This window comes from Cervus elaphus, chromosome 5 (assembly GCF_910594005.1).
Source record: "Cervus elaphus chromosome 5, mCerEla1.1, whole genome shotgun sequence".
NCBI classification, from domain to species: domain Eukaryota; kingdom Metazoa; phylum Chordata; class Mammalia; order Artiodactyla; family Cervidae; genus Cervus; species Cervus elaphus.
In genome coordinates, this window is record NC_057819.1 from 88,244,684 (window position 1) to 88,262,106 (window position 17,423).

Genomic DNA, 17,423 nt, shown 5'->3' on the forward strand with positions numbered 1-17,423 from the left:
AATTATTCCATTCCTTGGGGTTTACACTAGCATCCTAAGTATTCAGGAGCAAGAGGAAGAGACCAGGCTCTGCCTGCTGGGGTCCTGTGGGAATATGAGCCCAATGAGAGAGGCATAACTCCTAGTGGGAAGGTGTACCCAGCGCAGAGACATTGTGGCTGCCTACCAGAGGGAATGCTTGGGCCAGTGAGGAAGACAGTCTGCTTGCCTTAGTGAAAGCTGGTCTAAAGAAGTTAAGGGGGCTGGAAGGGGAAAATATAAGGTTCAAGTGCAAAAAGATGACTGATGAAGAGTATTCAGCTTGATGCTGGGGTAAAGAGGAAGGTCTCTGCCCTCAGGTGGACTTTCTCTTGATGGGAGATGAGTCACCCTCAGGGAACCCAATAACATTGAATTGAGTGTGTGTGTATGTGTGTGTGTGTGTGTGTGTGTGTGTGTGCAATTTCATGCCCAGGACAGGAATTCTTACTTTCTAAATTTGTTTGACAGAGACTATCACAAAGAAGCTTCGAGTAAAGGATTCTCTTGTCCTTTTCCTTGTCATTTGGAGCAGAAAAACTCAAATTGGGAACAGACATAGAAACATCATCTACCTCTAGCAAGTTGAAGTTGTTGGAATTTATATTTGTTGAGTTTGAACAAAAGGTTTGGGAGTCATAAGAGCACACTTGGTCACTGTATGACTTCAGAAGAGTCCTTCCTCCTCTCTGGGTCTCAGCTTTCCCATCTGTAAAATGGTTAATTAAGTTTAGAAAATCTCTCAGGTCTCTGCTAGCTCTTGACATTCTTATTTTTGTTCTTGTTTTTCTTCTCTTTTGTGAGTCTTCTCAACCAACCTCCCCTTGGGAACAGGTTCCATGGTTCATGAAGGTCCATGGTTTTGAAGACCTTGGGGCCAATGAGAATTGCATATCTGAGCCAATTAGTCATAATGTTCCCCATTTATCAGCCATCGAGTTTTGTGCACTATAAGCAGATCTAAGTGACAGGTGTCAAAGCACAGGGTTCAAGCCCTGCTTACAAGCTGCTTGTGTAAGCCTTAGTATACCTGTAACAAAATCAGGGCTGAAGAAGCTTAGAGGACATTTATTCCAACTCTCTTACTTTATAGTGATGTCCACCACCTGGTTGCATTGGTGGTGGTTCTTGTTTAGTCGCCAAGTTGTGTCCAACTCTTCACGACCCCATGGACTGCAGCATGGCAGGCTTCCCTGTCCCTCACCATCTCCCAGAGTTTGCTCAAGTTCATACCCATGCTGCATTGATTAGAACTTCTATTAATGCCTATTTCCCCAAATATTCCCATCTATATGGAGGAAGGGTTCATGGAGAAGAACTATGGGGGCACGGAACAGAAAAGGAACAGATTATTTACTTAAATGGCTCTTTCTTCTCCCTCATTGGATGAGTGTGAGTGATTCATTCCATGATATGACAATGACTCTTTTACCAATGGCTAATATCCATGATTTCATGATTCCCTGCCCCCCGCCCCAAAGTCTTAAGAACATTAGAAGTGGCCTCAAAAATCCCACTTTCCTCTCTGGTCCTATCTTTAGAGTAGGGTAAGGATTTGAACTTCAGTAATCTGAAGTTCAAAGAACCTTTGCCTTTTTGGGTTTCTGAGCAGATGTTCAAAGTCTCATTGAGTATCTGAGAAGAGTGAAGCACAGAAGGGAGGACAGAAGAGACTCACCCTCCATCCACTGAGTCCTCATCATGCTTTGGGTGTTTTACACTTATTATTTCATTGTGTCCTCATGAGAATCCTGTGAAGAGGGATGCTGTTATCATACATTTTACATATGTGGAAGCAGAAGTCTAGAGAGATTAAATATCTGGCCCAAACTCACCATTTAGCAAGTGATAGATTATTGTTTCCAGTTCAGAACCCATATTTCTTCCACTCCAACATGAATGACAAGTCCACAGGTAAGAAGAGAATGGACCTAAAAGAATCCCCCTAGGGAGTCCTATCAAACCACCTATCATTTCCCATCCTTAGCCCTGTCTTGGCTGTAGCAGGTAAAATACCAGATTTCCCCATAGAGCAAGTCCATCCTTCTCCCTTCTCTGGAGAGTGGAGCTGAGGTGGGGCTTCTTCTTCTTTATCCTTGCCCTCCAACTATGCCTCTTGGGAGAGTTTTTTTGGTCACACTAAGTGGCTTTTCAGATTTTGAAATGTTCAAACAACCCACTCTGCTCCACAAAGGCTGTTTGGTGGTTCCCTAGATTACTAAATCTTCAGGTGGAGAGGTGCCCTGCTGGGACCAACTTTGCTCACCCAACAGCTCCTGCCGACGCCATTCTCTCTCCACGTCTCACCTCTACACCGTGAGTAAGGACTGTGTGAGGAAATGATGTGTTATGGGGAGGAGCCCTCAACATGCTCAGAAGAAAACTCTTGGAAATGGTGCGAGTGTGATAGAATTGCCAATATTACTCGAAACCAATGGTGTCAATTGTGAGACACAGGTTACAATTCTGCTTATTCTACAGCAGAGTAAAAACTGCTAAAACGTCATGAAGAGAGGAAATAAAAGCAAAGGAAGATTGGACAGGAGTCACTGGAATCCTGGGGTTAGGGAGAAACAGTCAGAACCAAGTGTTACAAACGTGAGTCAGCACCACGGACAGAGACAGAGTTTGTTCCCTGCCCTCCTCCCGTTTCTCTTTGTTCAATGATGCTGTGCCTGTGGCTAGGGTCAGGTCTTCCAGGTGGCAGGTCTTCTTCTCCTGACCTGTTTATCTGACCCTGCTCTCCCTTTGCCTTAGCCTGGGTATCTCCTGGGGCCGGGAACAACGGGCACTTCCCTGGAACACTTACAGGACAAACCTGCTGCTTTCGAAGCTCAGGCCTCTGACACAGAGGGCATCTGGGCTGCTCAGGCCTCCTCCCCACAGGGTAGGTGACCTTCTTCTTTGATGGAGGAGCAGGTGGGTTGGTTTGGCTCTAGTGAGAAATTTTGCTGTGACAGGTGGCCTAGAGTGATTGGGCAGGAACCTTCTCCCTTCCCCCACATCCAGGAAACTCTGGCTTCAGGGTAGGAGGAGAAAATTAAAACTAAGGTTTAGTATGGAATTAGGGCCATAAAACCACAGGCTACAGGAATGCAACAGCTACAACCATAAACCTAGAGCCCATTCAATCATAGAATAGGTGCTTTTACACATTAAGTAGGAACATTTATGTACAGGTAACAGAGACTAACTCCTGATCTTCTGTTTGTAGCAATAACTGGAATTTTATGGAGTTTTTGTGAATGTTTAATTATGGTGAATGACAACGAGGTCTGGTATGGGGAAAGTCAGGGCACATAAAACTGTGGCTAATGTTGAATTTCATGACCAAGGAAGCAAAATGTGGTCAAAGTCAATTTGTACATGTTTCTGCCTCCAGGAAGGATGAACCTAGTGTCCAGGTCAGATTAGTGATGCTTACTTTAGAATTTAGGAAACAGGATACTTTGAACGAGGCTTAGGGGTTTCCTTCTCCATCCCCACCCCAATCTTGGTTCAGTGGGTCATGATCACTGTCAGCATCAGGAACTCAACTCTGGGTTGGTCTTTGATCTTAGGCTCCTCTCTTCCTATCTGCTTTAGCCTTTAGGCTTTAAGTAAAGTAAAGTTGCTCAGTCATGTCCGACTCTTTGCAACCCCATGGACTGTAGCCTACCAGGTCCTCCCATGGGATTTTCCAGGCAAGAGTACTGGAGTGGGTTGCCATTTCCTTTAGGCTTTAAAGGTCTGTCTTAATCTGTCCAGGTCATAGGGTAGAGGAGTATTTGTGGGGTAAGGCTCCTGCTGCTTCCTACATTCTAAAAAAGGCACAAAGGTGCAGTTGACAGCTATTCAGAAATAATTCTAACAGCTAATGACACTTTCTAATCTCTAACAAATGTTCACTCAAACATTGAGCTACTATGGTATGCCAGGATCTGGACACAAGGATTATAAAGTGAATTCCTTCCTTTAAACAGTTCCTGGTCTAGTATGGGAGTTGTAAAGGTAACTTCCTACTCTATGATGTGTCCCACTTCAGTATACTCAAAGTCCTGCAGTATGAACAGGTTGGAAAGTATTGTCAGCTTCATTTTGTAGAGGAGGCACTTGGATCTTGGAGAAACTGTGTTAGGTGGCAGAACTGGGGCCAGAAATCAGGTCTCCTGACTCTAAAGCAGGACCATTTGCCTTTACCACACTTGAAGTTCCAACGCAACCTAACTGGAATTCTTACTGCTGTACATGACTCTCTTTTCTCATTTCTTGGTCTTTGAGAGGATCCTCAAGTGTAGATCCCCACATGCCTGAGATTACCTGGGTTTAGCCCATATTTCCTGAGTAACAGTGATAGCTGTTATTAAATGACATGTATTAAATACCATTGGCAAGTACTGTTCTAAATGCTTCACACATATTAACTCACATATCTCTGGGGTTGGTACTATTATTACCTTCATTTTACAGATGGGGAAATTGAGGCACAGGGACAATAACTTACTTAACCAAAGGCCCATGACCGGCAAACAGCAGACAGGGCAGCCCATTCCAAAGTCTGTACTCTAACCAGTATCCCACACTGTCTTTCCTATGGAAAGAACACTGGAGACTTAGGTTCAAGCTCTCATCTGTATTTACTTTCAATGTGACTTTGGACGAATCACTTAATTCCCCTGGGACTCAGTTTCCTTCATTGGTAAGTAATAACAGTAACTCACATTTATATGGTACTTTGCAATTTATAAAGAACTTTGTCAGGGACCAACTCATTTGATCCTCATGCATGTCAGTGAAGAGGATGACAATCTTGATTTTATGCATGAGAAAACTCAGGACTCCAGGGTCTAGCCAAGGTCATATAGCTAGTATGTATTGGAATAAGACTTGGAGCCCAGGCCTTGGTGGTTTCCTTGAATTGGAATATGTGGGTTTAGGACCAAATGTGCTCTAAGCATCCTGCCATCCCAGATCTTCTCTGGGCTGGGAGACCAAGAATCTGGGTTGGTTTTAGTTCAGGCTGCTGCAACAAATTACCATAGGGACTTCCCTGGTGGTCCAGTGGTTATGACTCTGTGCTCCCAATGCAGAAGGCCTGGGTTTGATCCCTGGTCAGGGAACTAGCTCCCACATGCTGTAATTAATAAGAGTTCGAATGCTGCAATGAAAGACCCTCATGCTGTGACAAAGATTGAAGACCCCATGTACCACAACTAAGACGTGGCATAACCAAATTAAAGAAAAAATTTTAAAAATACTACCATAGACTGGATGATTTATGAGCAATATAAATTTATTTCTTATAGTTCTGGAGGCTAGAATTTTGAGATCAATTTTCCAGCATGGTGAATCCTGGCAAGAGCCTTCTTCTGGGCTATACACTGCCTACTTCTTATATCCTCAAATGGTAGAAAGATGGGAGAGAAATATCTGGGGTCTCTTTATAAGGGCACTAATCTCATTCATGAGGGTTCTACCTTCATGACTTAATTACCTCCCAAAGTTCCCACATCCAAATACTATCATGGACCATAGCCTTGTCTAACTCAATGAAACTAAGCCATGCCATGTGGGGCCACCCAAGACGGACAGGTCGTGGTGGAGAGGTCTGAGAGATTGTGGTCCACTGGAGAACGGAATGGCAAGTCACTTCAGTATTCTTGCCTTGAGAACCCCATGAACAGTACGAAAAGGCAATAAGGTAGGACACTGAAAGATGAACTCCCCAGGTCGGTCGGTGCCTGATATGTTACTGGAGATCCGTGGAGAAATAACTCTAGAAAGAATGAAGGGATGGAGCCAAAGTAAAAACAACATCCAATTGTGGATGTGACTGGCGATAGAAACAAGGTTCAATGCTGTAAAGAGCAATATTGCATAGAAACCTAGAATGTTAGGTCCATGAGTCAAGGCAAATTGGAAGTGATCAAACAGGAGATGGCAAGAGTGAACATCGACATTCTAGGAATCAGCGAACTAAGATGGACTGGAATGGGTGAATTTAACTCAGATGACCATTGTATCTACTACTGTGGCCAGGAATCCCTTAGAAGCAATGAAGTAGCCATCATAGTCAACAAAAGAGTCCAAAATGCAGTACTTGGATGCAATCTCAAAAATGGCAGAATGATCTCTGTCTGTTTCCAAGGCAAACCATTCAATATCACGGTAATCCAAGTCTATGCCCCGACCAGTAACACTGAAGAAGCTGAAGTTGAATGGGTCTATGAAGACCTACAAGACCTTCTAGAACTAACACCAAAGAAAGATGTCCTTTTCATTATAGGGGACTGGAGTGGAAAAGTAGGAAGTCAGGAAACACCTGGAGTAACAGGCGAATTTGGCCTTGGAGTACAGAATGAAGCAGGGCAAAGGCTAATAGAGTTCTGCCAAGAGAACGCACTGGTCATAGCAACCACCCTCTTCCAACAACACAAGCGAAGACTCTACGCATGGACATCACCAGATGGTCGACACCAAAATCAGATTGATTTTATTCTTTGCAGCCAAAAATGGAGAAGCTCTATACAGTCAGCAAAAACAAGACTGGGAGCTGACTGTGGCTCAGATCATGAACTTCTTATTGCCAAATTCAGACTTAAATTGAAGTAAGTGGAGAAAACCACTAGACCATTCAGGTACAACCTAAATCAAATCCCTTATGACTATACAGTGGAAGTGAGAAATAGCTTTAAGGGACTAGATCTGATAGACAGAGTGCCTGATGAACTATGGATGGAGGTTCGTGACACTGTACAGGAGACAGGAAACAAGACCATCCCCAAGAAGAAGAAATGCAAAGAAGCAAAATGGCTGTCTGAGGAGGCCTTACAAATAGCTGTGAAAAAGAGAGAAGCAAAAAACAAAGGAGAAAAGGAAAGATATACCCAATTGAATGCAGAGTTCCAAAGAATAGCAAGGAGAGATAAGAAAGCCTTCCTCAGTGATCAATGCAAAGAAATAGAGGAAAACAACAGAATGGGAAAGACTATAGATCTCGTCAAGAAACTTAGAGATACCAAGGGAACATTTCATGCAAAGATGGGCTCAATAAAGGATAGAAATGATATGGACCTAACAGAGACAGAAGATATTAAGAAGAGGTGGCAAGAATACACAGAAGAACTATACAAAAAAGATCTTCGTGACCCAGATAATCACAGTGGTGTGATCACTCACACTCATCTAGAGCCAGACATCCTGGAATGTAAAGTCAAGTGGACCTTAGGAAGCATTACTACGAACAAAACTAGTGGAGGTGATGGAATTCCAGTTGAGCTATTTCAAATCCTAAAAGATGATGTTGTACTCACTATGTCAGCAAATTTGGAAAACTCAGCAGTGGCCACAGGACTGGAAAAGGTCAGTTTTCATTCCAATCTCAAAGAAAGGCAATGCCAAAGAATGCTCAAACTACCGCACAATTGCACTCATCTCACACGTTAGTAAAGTAATGCTAAAAATTCTCCAAGCCAGGTTTCAGCAATACGTGAACTGTGAACTTCCAGATGTTCAAGCTGGTTCTAGAAAAGGCAGAGGAACCAGAGATCAAATTGCCAACATCCACTGGATCAATAAAAAAGCAAGACAGTTTCAGAAAAACATCTATTTCTGCTTTATTGACTATGCCAAAGACTTTGACTGTGTGGATCACAATAAACTGTGGAAAATTCTGAGAGAGACGGGAATACCAGACCACCTGACCTGCCTCTTGAGAAACCTGTATGCAGGTCAGGAAGCAACAGTTAGAACTGGACTTGGACCAACAGACTGATTCCAAATAGGAAAAAGAGTACGTCAAGGCTGTATATTGTCACCCTGCTTATTTAACTTATATGCAGAGTACATCATGAGAAATCCTGGGCTGGAGGAAGCACAAGCTGGAATCAAGATTGCTGGGAGGAATATCAATAACCTCAGATATGCAGATGACACCACCCTTATGGCACAAAGTGAAGAAGAACTAAAGAGTGATAAGAGAGTTAAGAAAGTCTTCCTCAGTGATCAAGGCAAAGAAATAGAGGAAAACAATAGAATGGGAAAGACTAGAGATCTCTTTAAGGAAATTAGAGATACCAAGAGAACATTGCACACAAAGATGGGTGCAATAAAGGACAGAAATGGTATGGACCTAAGAGAAGCACAAGATATTAAGAAGAGGTGGTAAGAATATATTGCCTTGATGAAAGTGAAAGAGAGAGTGAAAAAGTTGGCTTAAAGCTTAACATTCAGAAAACTAAGATCATGGTATCCAGTCCCATCACTTCATGGCAAATAGATGGGGAAACAGTGGAAACAGTGGCTGACTTCATTTTCTGGGGCTCCAAAATCACTGCAGATGATGATTGCAGCCATGAAATTAAAAGACACTTACTCCTTGGAAGGAAAGCTATGACCAACCTAGACAGCATATTAAAAAGCAGAGACATTACTTTGCCAGCAAAGGTCTGTCTAGTCAAGGCTATGGTTCTTCCAGTAGTCATGTATGGATGTGAGAGTTGGACTATAAACAAAGCTGAGCACCAAAGAATTGATGCTTTTGAACTGTGGTGTTGGAGAAGACTCTTAAGAGTCCTTTGGACTGCAAGGAGATCCAACCAGTCCATCCTTAAGGAGATCAGTCCTGGGTGTTCATTGGAAGGACTGATGTTGAAGCTGAAACTCCAATACTTTGGCCACCTGATGTGAACAGCTGACTCACTTGAAAAGACACTGATGCTGGGGAAGATTGAGGGCAGGAGGAGAAGGGGACAACAGAGGATGAGATGGTTGGATGGCATCACCAACTCAATGGACATGGATTTGGGTAGACTCCGGCAGTTAGTGATGGATAGGGAGGCCTGGTGTGCTGCAGTTCATGGGGTTGCAAAGAGTCAGACATGACTAAGTGAGTGAACTGAACTGAACTAATACTATCACATTGAGCGATAGGATTTCAGCATATGAATCAATAATTTCAGTCCATAGCAGGGGTAATAGTGAGCTCTTATTTTGGTGCCAGTTGAGGCTGGTGGAAGATGGCATCTACTCTGTACACTGCATTCAGCTGGGCATATGAAGCTCTCCTTTGCAATCCGTCAGCAATCTTAAGGCTCAATGGGGGCCTCCCACAGACCATTACTCTAACAGAACCTGGCTTTAGGGAACATCCATGAAACCATCTCTTGACCGACTATCTCTTTCACAGCCTGAGCAACCACATCTTGCTTGCCCTTTCATTTTTTTCAGGGATCATCCTTGGGAATGGCCAAGAAGCGTGTCTGAGCTGAGGCTCTGCCCCCAGAGATGCAAAGGGAAAAAGGGCAAAAATATAAAATAAAGATTATGCAAAAGAATTACCCTGCATGTTTCTCCCATCTCCCTCATCTCCCCGTGTAAATTACCCTATTATTCTGCTCCCTTAGGACTCCTGATCGTCCTTATTTCTTCTTTTGAGCTAAAGTCATTCATGCAGTAAATTAGTTCTTTGCTTCGAAATAGCTCTGATTGTAGCAGTTGCTGCTACCACCAGCAGCAACACCACGTCCCCCGGAAAGTGTCCAAAAAAAAAAGGAAAATAAGGAGAAAAGAAAGAAAGAAAAAATCTTCAACAACTCTCCCTTCCTCCCACTCTATTCACTCACATGCAAAGAGAGACATGGGGTGCCCATTTCCTGGGACTTGCTTTCTTATCAAGGCAAATAAACGCATGCTGAGAGGGACTGTAGATGAATCTTGAATAACAACTCAGGATGGGACAGGGGGGATTATAGTCGTCAAGACCAAGGGTCAGCAGCCTGAAAACTTCCCCTCTGTTCTCCTTCATCAAACACCATGTCTGGGGGGACTTCCCTGGTGGCCTAGTGGTTAAGACTCCATGCCAAGACTCCATGTCCCAGTGCACAGGACCAGGTTCAATCCCTGGTCAGGGAACTAGATCCCACATGCTGTAACTAGAGATCCCACATGCAGCAGCAAAGCCTAAGCGCAGTCAAACCAATCAGACAAACAAAAAACCCAGTCTTGGTTCACCATGGGTTACTGGGGAAGCAGTATAACACAGAGGCGAAGAACCCAGGTTCGGGGTTTGAATCCTGGGTCTAGACACTTTTTAGTGTAACTTTAGGGAAGGGTCTTAGACCTGAATATTTGTTTCCTTACCTCTGACATGTCTCACTCCAGTCTCATGTAACCAGTTGCCTACTCAGTATCTCTTCTTAGACATCTAATAGGCAAACAATAGAGGGAGAGGACATATGCATACCTATGACTGATTCACGTTGATGTATGGCAGAAACCAACACAACTTTGTAAAGCAATTATCCTTCAATTAAAAATAAATGCCTTTAAAAAGAAGGTAAAAAAGGAACAGGAGGGCTTCCTTTGGCAGCACTCAAAAAAAAAAAAAAAAAAAAAAGATTAGGAAAGAAAAACATAAAAATTGGCAAGTAAACTCTCGGTCTTCCCCTTCCAAATCTGCTCCTGTAGTCTCCCTTTCCCAGAAAATTTCAACTCCATCGGTCCTTTGCTCAGGCTAAAGTTTTCAGTGTCATCCTTGACTCTGCTCTTCTCTCACATTCCAAGCTGTCTGTACATCCTAGTGACATTATTTACAGAAATGCAAATAACTTCTTACCACCTCCACTGCTACATTCTGGGTCAAGCCATCATCATTCCTTACCTGGTCATTTCAATAGCCTTCTAACTGATTTCCACGCTTCCCTCCTTGTTTCCAAAGTGGTTTTTTAAAAACATAAGTCAGTTCACATCTTGTCCCTTCAGAATTTTCCAATGGCTATTGACTTAGAGTAAAAGCCAGCAATCTACACAATCTGCACCATGCCCCCAATATTGATATGATTGTAATTCATCCATGTTGTAGCATACATCACAACTTCATGGCTGAATAATATCCTATTGTGTGTGTATACCACATTTTGCTTATTCATTCACCCATCGATGAATGTATGGGTTGTTTCTACCTTTTGGCTACCGTGACTATTATTGCAATGAATGTTGGCATACTATTATCTGTATCCCTGTTTTCAGTTCTTCTGGGTATGCCAAAAGAGTACACCTAAGAGTGGAATTGCTGGGTCATACAGAAATTCTATACTTAGTTTTTGGTTTTTCAACCAAACTGTTCTCCAGAATCTGTACCATTTTACATCTCTACTTGAAATGCACACGAATTCTAATTTCCCCAAATCCTCACTGACACTTGTTAATTTCTGTTTATTATTATTATTAATACCATCTTTGTAGACATGAAGTGGTACATTGAGGTTCTGATTCACATTTCCCTAATGATTTATGATGTTGAACATTTTTTCATGTATTTATTGGCGATTTGTATATTTTCCTTGAAGAAAGATCTAGTCAAGTCCTTTTTTCCATTTTTGAAATTGGGTTGTTTGTCTTTCTGTTGAATGTAGAAATTATTTATACAATCTGGATATTTAGCCCTTATCAAATTATTTGCAAATAATTTCTCCCATTCTGTAGGTTGTCCTTTCAATTTCTCGATAATGCCTTTTGATGCACAAAATTTTTGATTTTTATAAAGCCCAATTTATCTGTTTTTCTTTAGTTATTTGTGCTTTTGTTGTCAAACCTATGAATCCATTGCCAAATTCAAGATTATAAAGATTTCCCACTACATTTTGTAAGATGTTTATGGTTTTAGTTCTTATATTTAAGTCATAAATCCACTGTGAGTTCATATTTGTATTTGCTCTGAGGTAGGGGTCCAACTTCATTCCTTTGCATGTGGAAACTCAGTTGTCCTAGAAGTATGGTGAAGAGACTCTTCCTTTCCCATTGAATGAACTTGGCACTCTTATCTAAAATCAATTGGCTGTGGATGTATGAGTTTACTTCTGGACTTCCAATTCTCCATTTGTCTATATGTCTATCCTTATGCCAGTACCACACTCTTTTGATTATTGTACCTTCGTAGTAAGTTTTGATATTCAGAAATGTAGCTATTCAGAATCCCTTGTAATTTCACATGAATTTGATGATTAACTTTGGTTTTTCTACAAAATTTGATTGGAGTCCTGATAAGGAATTTTTTGAATCTGTAGATCACTTTGAGTAGCACAGACATCTAAAAAATATTGCCTTCCTATACATGTACATGGGATGTGTTTCCATTTACTTGGATCTTCTCTAATTTCTTTCAGCAATATTTTGTGGTTTTCAGTGTATACATCTTTCATATCCTTGGTTAAATTTATTTCCAAATATTTCATTCTTTTAGATGCTATTGTGAGTAAGACTGATTTCTTAACTTCCCCTTCTAAATTGCAGGTGTGTCTAAACACAACTGATCTTTTGATTTTATACCCTAAAACTTTACTGAATTTTAATTCTAGTAGCTTTCTTGTTGATTATTCTGGATTTTCTACATATAGGATCATGTCATCCATGAATAGAGAGAGTTTTACTTCATGCTTTCCAACTTGGATGCCTTTATTTTTCTTGTCTAATTGCTCCAGCAGTTCAATGTCAAATAGCAATGGTGAAAGTAGATATCCTAGACTTATTCCAACATCTATCTTTTGAGTTGTTTTGCTGCTTGTTACTCTTTGCCTTCGTTTCAGTGAATTTGGGGGACTGGATGGGACTATTACGTAATTCTCTTAAGTATGCTGACCCCAGAAATGCACTCAAATCTCTTTCAGCAAAAGTTAGTTATTTCGCGCTGAAAAAACCTTTTACAGTTATCTAGTCTGCTACTTCTGGAAGCAATACAAGATGACATTTTGAAAAACTCTGACATAGAAAACGACAGATTAGCTCTCATGTCCCAGTTTGATGGCCCTCTCTCCATTTCACCCAGAATAATAATATCAAGGAGTATCATGACGATAGAAGCTGAGTCACAAAGAAAATCTGGAAGTTAGTCAAGTTTATAGGGGTCAGAGATATCTGTGGGTTGGGGGCAGGGACTAGGGAGGCTGGTTTGAAGGATGAGAGATAAATAGCTCTTGTACCCCATATAGCAACCAGGTTCGTCCCACTTCTTAGCCAACTGTCTACTCTAGTGTCCTATATGTAGCACCTTGCAAATGCGTCTTCAGTTGCTAGGGAACTTACCCTTGTGAACCGAAATCATATTTTAAGTTTAAACTGCTTGTCTTTCTGTGTGTATATGCATCACACACACACACACACACACACACACACACACACACACACACACACAGAGGAGAGCGATTGGGGAAACATATTTTGGCTCTTCCCCTCTCTTCTCTTGCCTGTTCTTTTTCTTGGGGCCTCAGCATCACCCTCACTTTCTGGTCTCTGGGACACCCCTCCCTTAGTTCCTGTAAGCCCAGGTGTGTGGAGGTGGCTGTGATTCCTCCTGCCCAATAAGCTACTAAGATATGTGACCTCCTGCTGATGCCTGGGGGTGATGTTGCCCAGCTACAGTTGCTGGGGGAAACTCAAGTTAGAATTTCTTCACTTCAGGGTATATAAAGTCTCAATCACTCTGGTGAATTAATATCACCTTTTCCCTGGCTAAATGTGAAACCCATATAAGTGAGTTTCTGCTCCTGGGATGATTGAAGTTAGAGCATTCTTGCTCGGATCCTGCCAATCACTCCTCCCTCCTCTCTGCTGAGTGTGTTCAAGCCGCAGAGCTCAAGTGGGAGTCTTGAAGGAAATAAAGAGAAATGATTGGCAGCCCTCTGAGCAGCTCCTATCAGGTGGCAGATACATCCAGAGAGGCCTTCTGGTCTGATGATGGAATTAGTCCCCATTAGTCTTCCACAGGCTGGTGGAAGATACATAACCTCTAGCCTAAGGAAGCTCCTGGTATGATGGGAAAGATCTAGGTCCCGCTTGAAGTAAGCTCCTGGACTGATGGGGAAGACCTAGTGCCTGCCCTGGAGAACCTCTGGTCCAAAGAGGAAGACACCCTCCCCTGGGAGATGGAAAGCGTGATGAGCCGTTCTGTTCTCAGGTATCCTATTGGGTAGGATCAGGCTGGCTGGGGGTGGCTGTTGACTAGTATTGACATGTGTTCTTGGGAAAGTGTGCTGACTGGCTTTCTTACAAATAAGGCCTATGAACCCCAGCCCAACCCTCACTGTCCCTGGAAAATGCTGACCACTCCTTCCTGCCCTCACCCCAAGGGTCTTCTGAGTTTTTCCCATTCTTGACCAGTCCTGCAACCCGTCTTGACTCCCCTATTGAAATTCTAAACATAGAAAATTGGATAGAATGTTGAGTACTCACAATTGAGTCTTTGGCATGGAGATTCTACAACTGTCAACATTTTGCTGTATCTCTTTCATCAAATGCCTCTCCATATATCTAGCATTCAATACATCTGATTTCTGGTATATTTTAAAGTAAGATGCAGACCATCAGTCTGCATTCCAGACATTTCAGCATGCATATAATTAAGTAGAATTAATATTTGCATGTGTTTTTTTGTGTGTGTGCATATGTATGGGGGAGGGATGTTACATTTACATGCATGAAACAGTAAAATGCACAAATTGTAATTGTATTCTTCAAGATTTGACAAATACTTTGTATGTGTAACTCCAATCTGTATAAAGTTATGGACCATTTCTATCAGCTAGGAAATCTGCTCATACCCCCTTTCCAGTCAATCGCTGCTCTCATCCTGTAGAAGTAATCCATTTTTATTTAAAGAAAAAAAAAACAACTTTCTAAAATTTCACATTAATGGAATCAAATAGTATGTACTCACATTTTTGAGGTTCATCCGTTTATTTATTTCTGGCTGCACTGGGTTTCTGTGGCTTTGTGTGGGCTTTCTCTAGTTGCAGGAGTTGGGGCTACTCTTCATCGCGGTGCATGGGCTTCTCATCGCAATGGCTTCTCTTGGGGGGCACAGGCTCTAGATGCATACGCTTCAGTAGTTGTGGCTCCCGGGCCCTAGAGCACAGGCTCAGTAGTTGTGGCGCACAGGCTGAGTTGCTCCACAGCATGTGGAATCTTCTTGGATCAGGGATCGAACCAATGTCCCCTGCATTGGGTTCGAATCCACCGCACCACCAGGAAAGTTCGAGATTCATTCATTTTGTTGAATGTATTAATACTTTGTCCCTTTTGTATCATCAAGTAGTGGTTAACAATTTGTGTATCCATCTGTCTTCAGGAGCAGTTTATTTGGGGTTGTTTTCCAGAGGCTACCATGAATAAAGTGGCCATGAATGTTCTTGTACATATCTTTTTGTGGACCTATGTCTTCCTTTCTTTTATGTGAATACCTGGAAGTGGAATTGCTGGGTCATAGAGCAGACATGCATTCAGTACACCTAACTTATTGTGAAAAGTCTGTTCAAACATTTACCCTTCTTTTTACTGGGTTGATCGTGTTTTTATTATTGCATTGTAGCTCTTTTATATACTTGATACAGGTCCTTTAATGGAGTATTCTGCACTGTTTCCTACTAGTCTGTGACTTGTTATCCATTTTGTTTTTTGAACAGGGAGTTGGGTCTGTTGGCGGGTGTTGAGTAAGGAGGGAGCAGTGCCAAAGCCCTTAAGAGTGCAGGGCTCACCATTCAGCTATGGGATCATGACTAGGGATGTATTTAACCCCAAAGGCATCCAGGATGAGCCACTTATCAGCTGCCATAGCTTCAAATTCATCTGCATTGAACTTGGTAAAGCCCCACTTCTTAGAGACATGGATCTTCTGGCAACAAGGGAACTTGAACCAGGCCCTGTGTAGAATCTCAATCATGCTTCTGGTCCTGCAGCTTGGGGTGACAGACTTGATGACTTGGAAAATGTGAACCCTGGTCACTGTGTCCTAGAGCTTTCTGAAGACACCTGAATACCTGTCTGAAGCCTTGCCTGGTGACAACGTGAAGTCAAACATAAATGTTCATTGGAAAGCATGGTCTCTAGGGTCTCTTAGGGCAGTCCATGCAGGCAATAGGTTGCATGTACTATTGACGAGGCTGCTGTTTGCAGCCAGTGCATATCATCATTTTCTTAATCATGTTTTTGATGAGCAGGAGTTAGAAATTTTTATGAAATCTACATTATCATATTTGCTTTTGATAATTATTACTTTTTACCTCCTTTCTAAGAAACCTTTGCCTGTCTCCAGGCAATGAAGATATTCTCCTATGTTTTCTTTTGGAAGTTTTATAGTTTTAGCTTTTGGGATTAGATCTATGAAAATCAAAGTATTATTCGCTAAGTCATGTCTGACTCTTTGTGACCCCATGGACTGTAGCCCTCCAGGCTTCTCTGCCCATTGAATTCTCCAGGCAAGAATACTGGAGGGGGTTGCCATTCCTTTCTGTAAGGAATCTTCCCAACTCAGGGATCAAACCTGGGTCAACTGCATTGAAGGCGTATTCTTTACTGTCTGAACCACCAGGGAATGATTCATCTCAAATTAAATTTTATGTATCTTAGTGTAAGATAGAGGTCAATGTTCATGTTTTTTTATATTGATGGCCAGTTGTTCTAGCCACACCTGTTGAAAAGAACGTTTTTTTCTTTTTTCCCCTTTATTTATTTATTTATTTTTTCAGTGGGTTTTGTCATACATTGATATGAATCAGCCATAGATTTACACGTATTCCCCATCCCGATCCCCCCTCCCACCTCCCTCTCCACCCGATTCCTCTGGGTCTTCCCAGTGCACCAGGCCCGAGCACTTGTCTCATGCGTCCAACCTGGGCTGGTGATCTGTTTCACCATAGATAATATACATGCTGTTCTTTCGAAACATCCCACCCTCACCTTCTCCCACAGAGTTCAAAAGTCTGTTCTGTACTTCTGTGTCTCTTTTTCTGTTTTGCATATAGGGTTATCGTTACCATCTTTCTAGATTCCATATATATGTGTTAGTATGCTGTAATGTTCTTTATCTTTCTGGCTTACTTCACTCTGTATAATGGGCTCCAGTTTCATCCATCTCATTAGAACTGGTTCAAATGAATTCTTTTTAACGGCTGAGTAATATTCCATGGTGTATATGTACCACAACTTCCTTATCCATTCATCTGCTGATGGGCATCTAGGTTGCTTCCATGTCCTGGCTATTATAAACAGTGCTGCGATGAACATTGGGGTGCACGTGTCTCTTTCAGATCTGGTTTCCTCAGTGTGTATGCCCAGAAGTGGGATTACTGGGTCATATGGCAGTTCTATTTCCAGTTTTTTAAGAAATCTCCACACTGTTCTCCATAGCGGCTGTACTAGTTTGCATTCCCACCAACAGTGTAAGAGGGTTCCCTTTTCTCCACACCCTCTCCAGCATTTATTGCTTGTAGACGAAAAGAACGGTTTTATCCATAGAATTACTTCAGTTCTTCCTTGAAAAGTCAAATGACCACTTAAATGTGGGTCTATTTCTGGGCTCTCTATTCTGTCCCACTGAATGACATGTCTCTCTTTGTACATCATAAAGTCTTGATGACCGTGCACCAGTTTTATAG

At 42.1% G+C, this 17,423-nt stretch overlaps 1 pseudogene; it reads right to left on the reverse strand.

The window, feature by feature from the left end:
- Positions 1-15,864: 15,864 nt before the first annotated feature.
- Positions 15,865-15,986, reverse strand: LOC122695872 (annotated as a pseudogene).
- Positions 15,987-17,423: the final 1,437 nt, after the last annotated feature.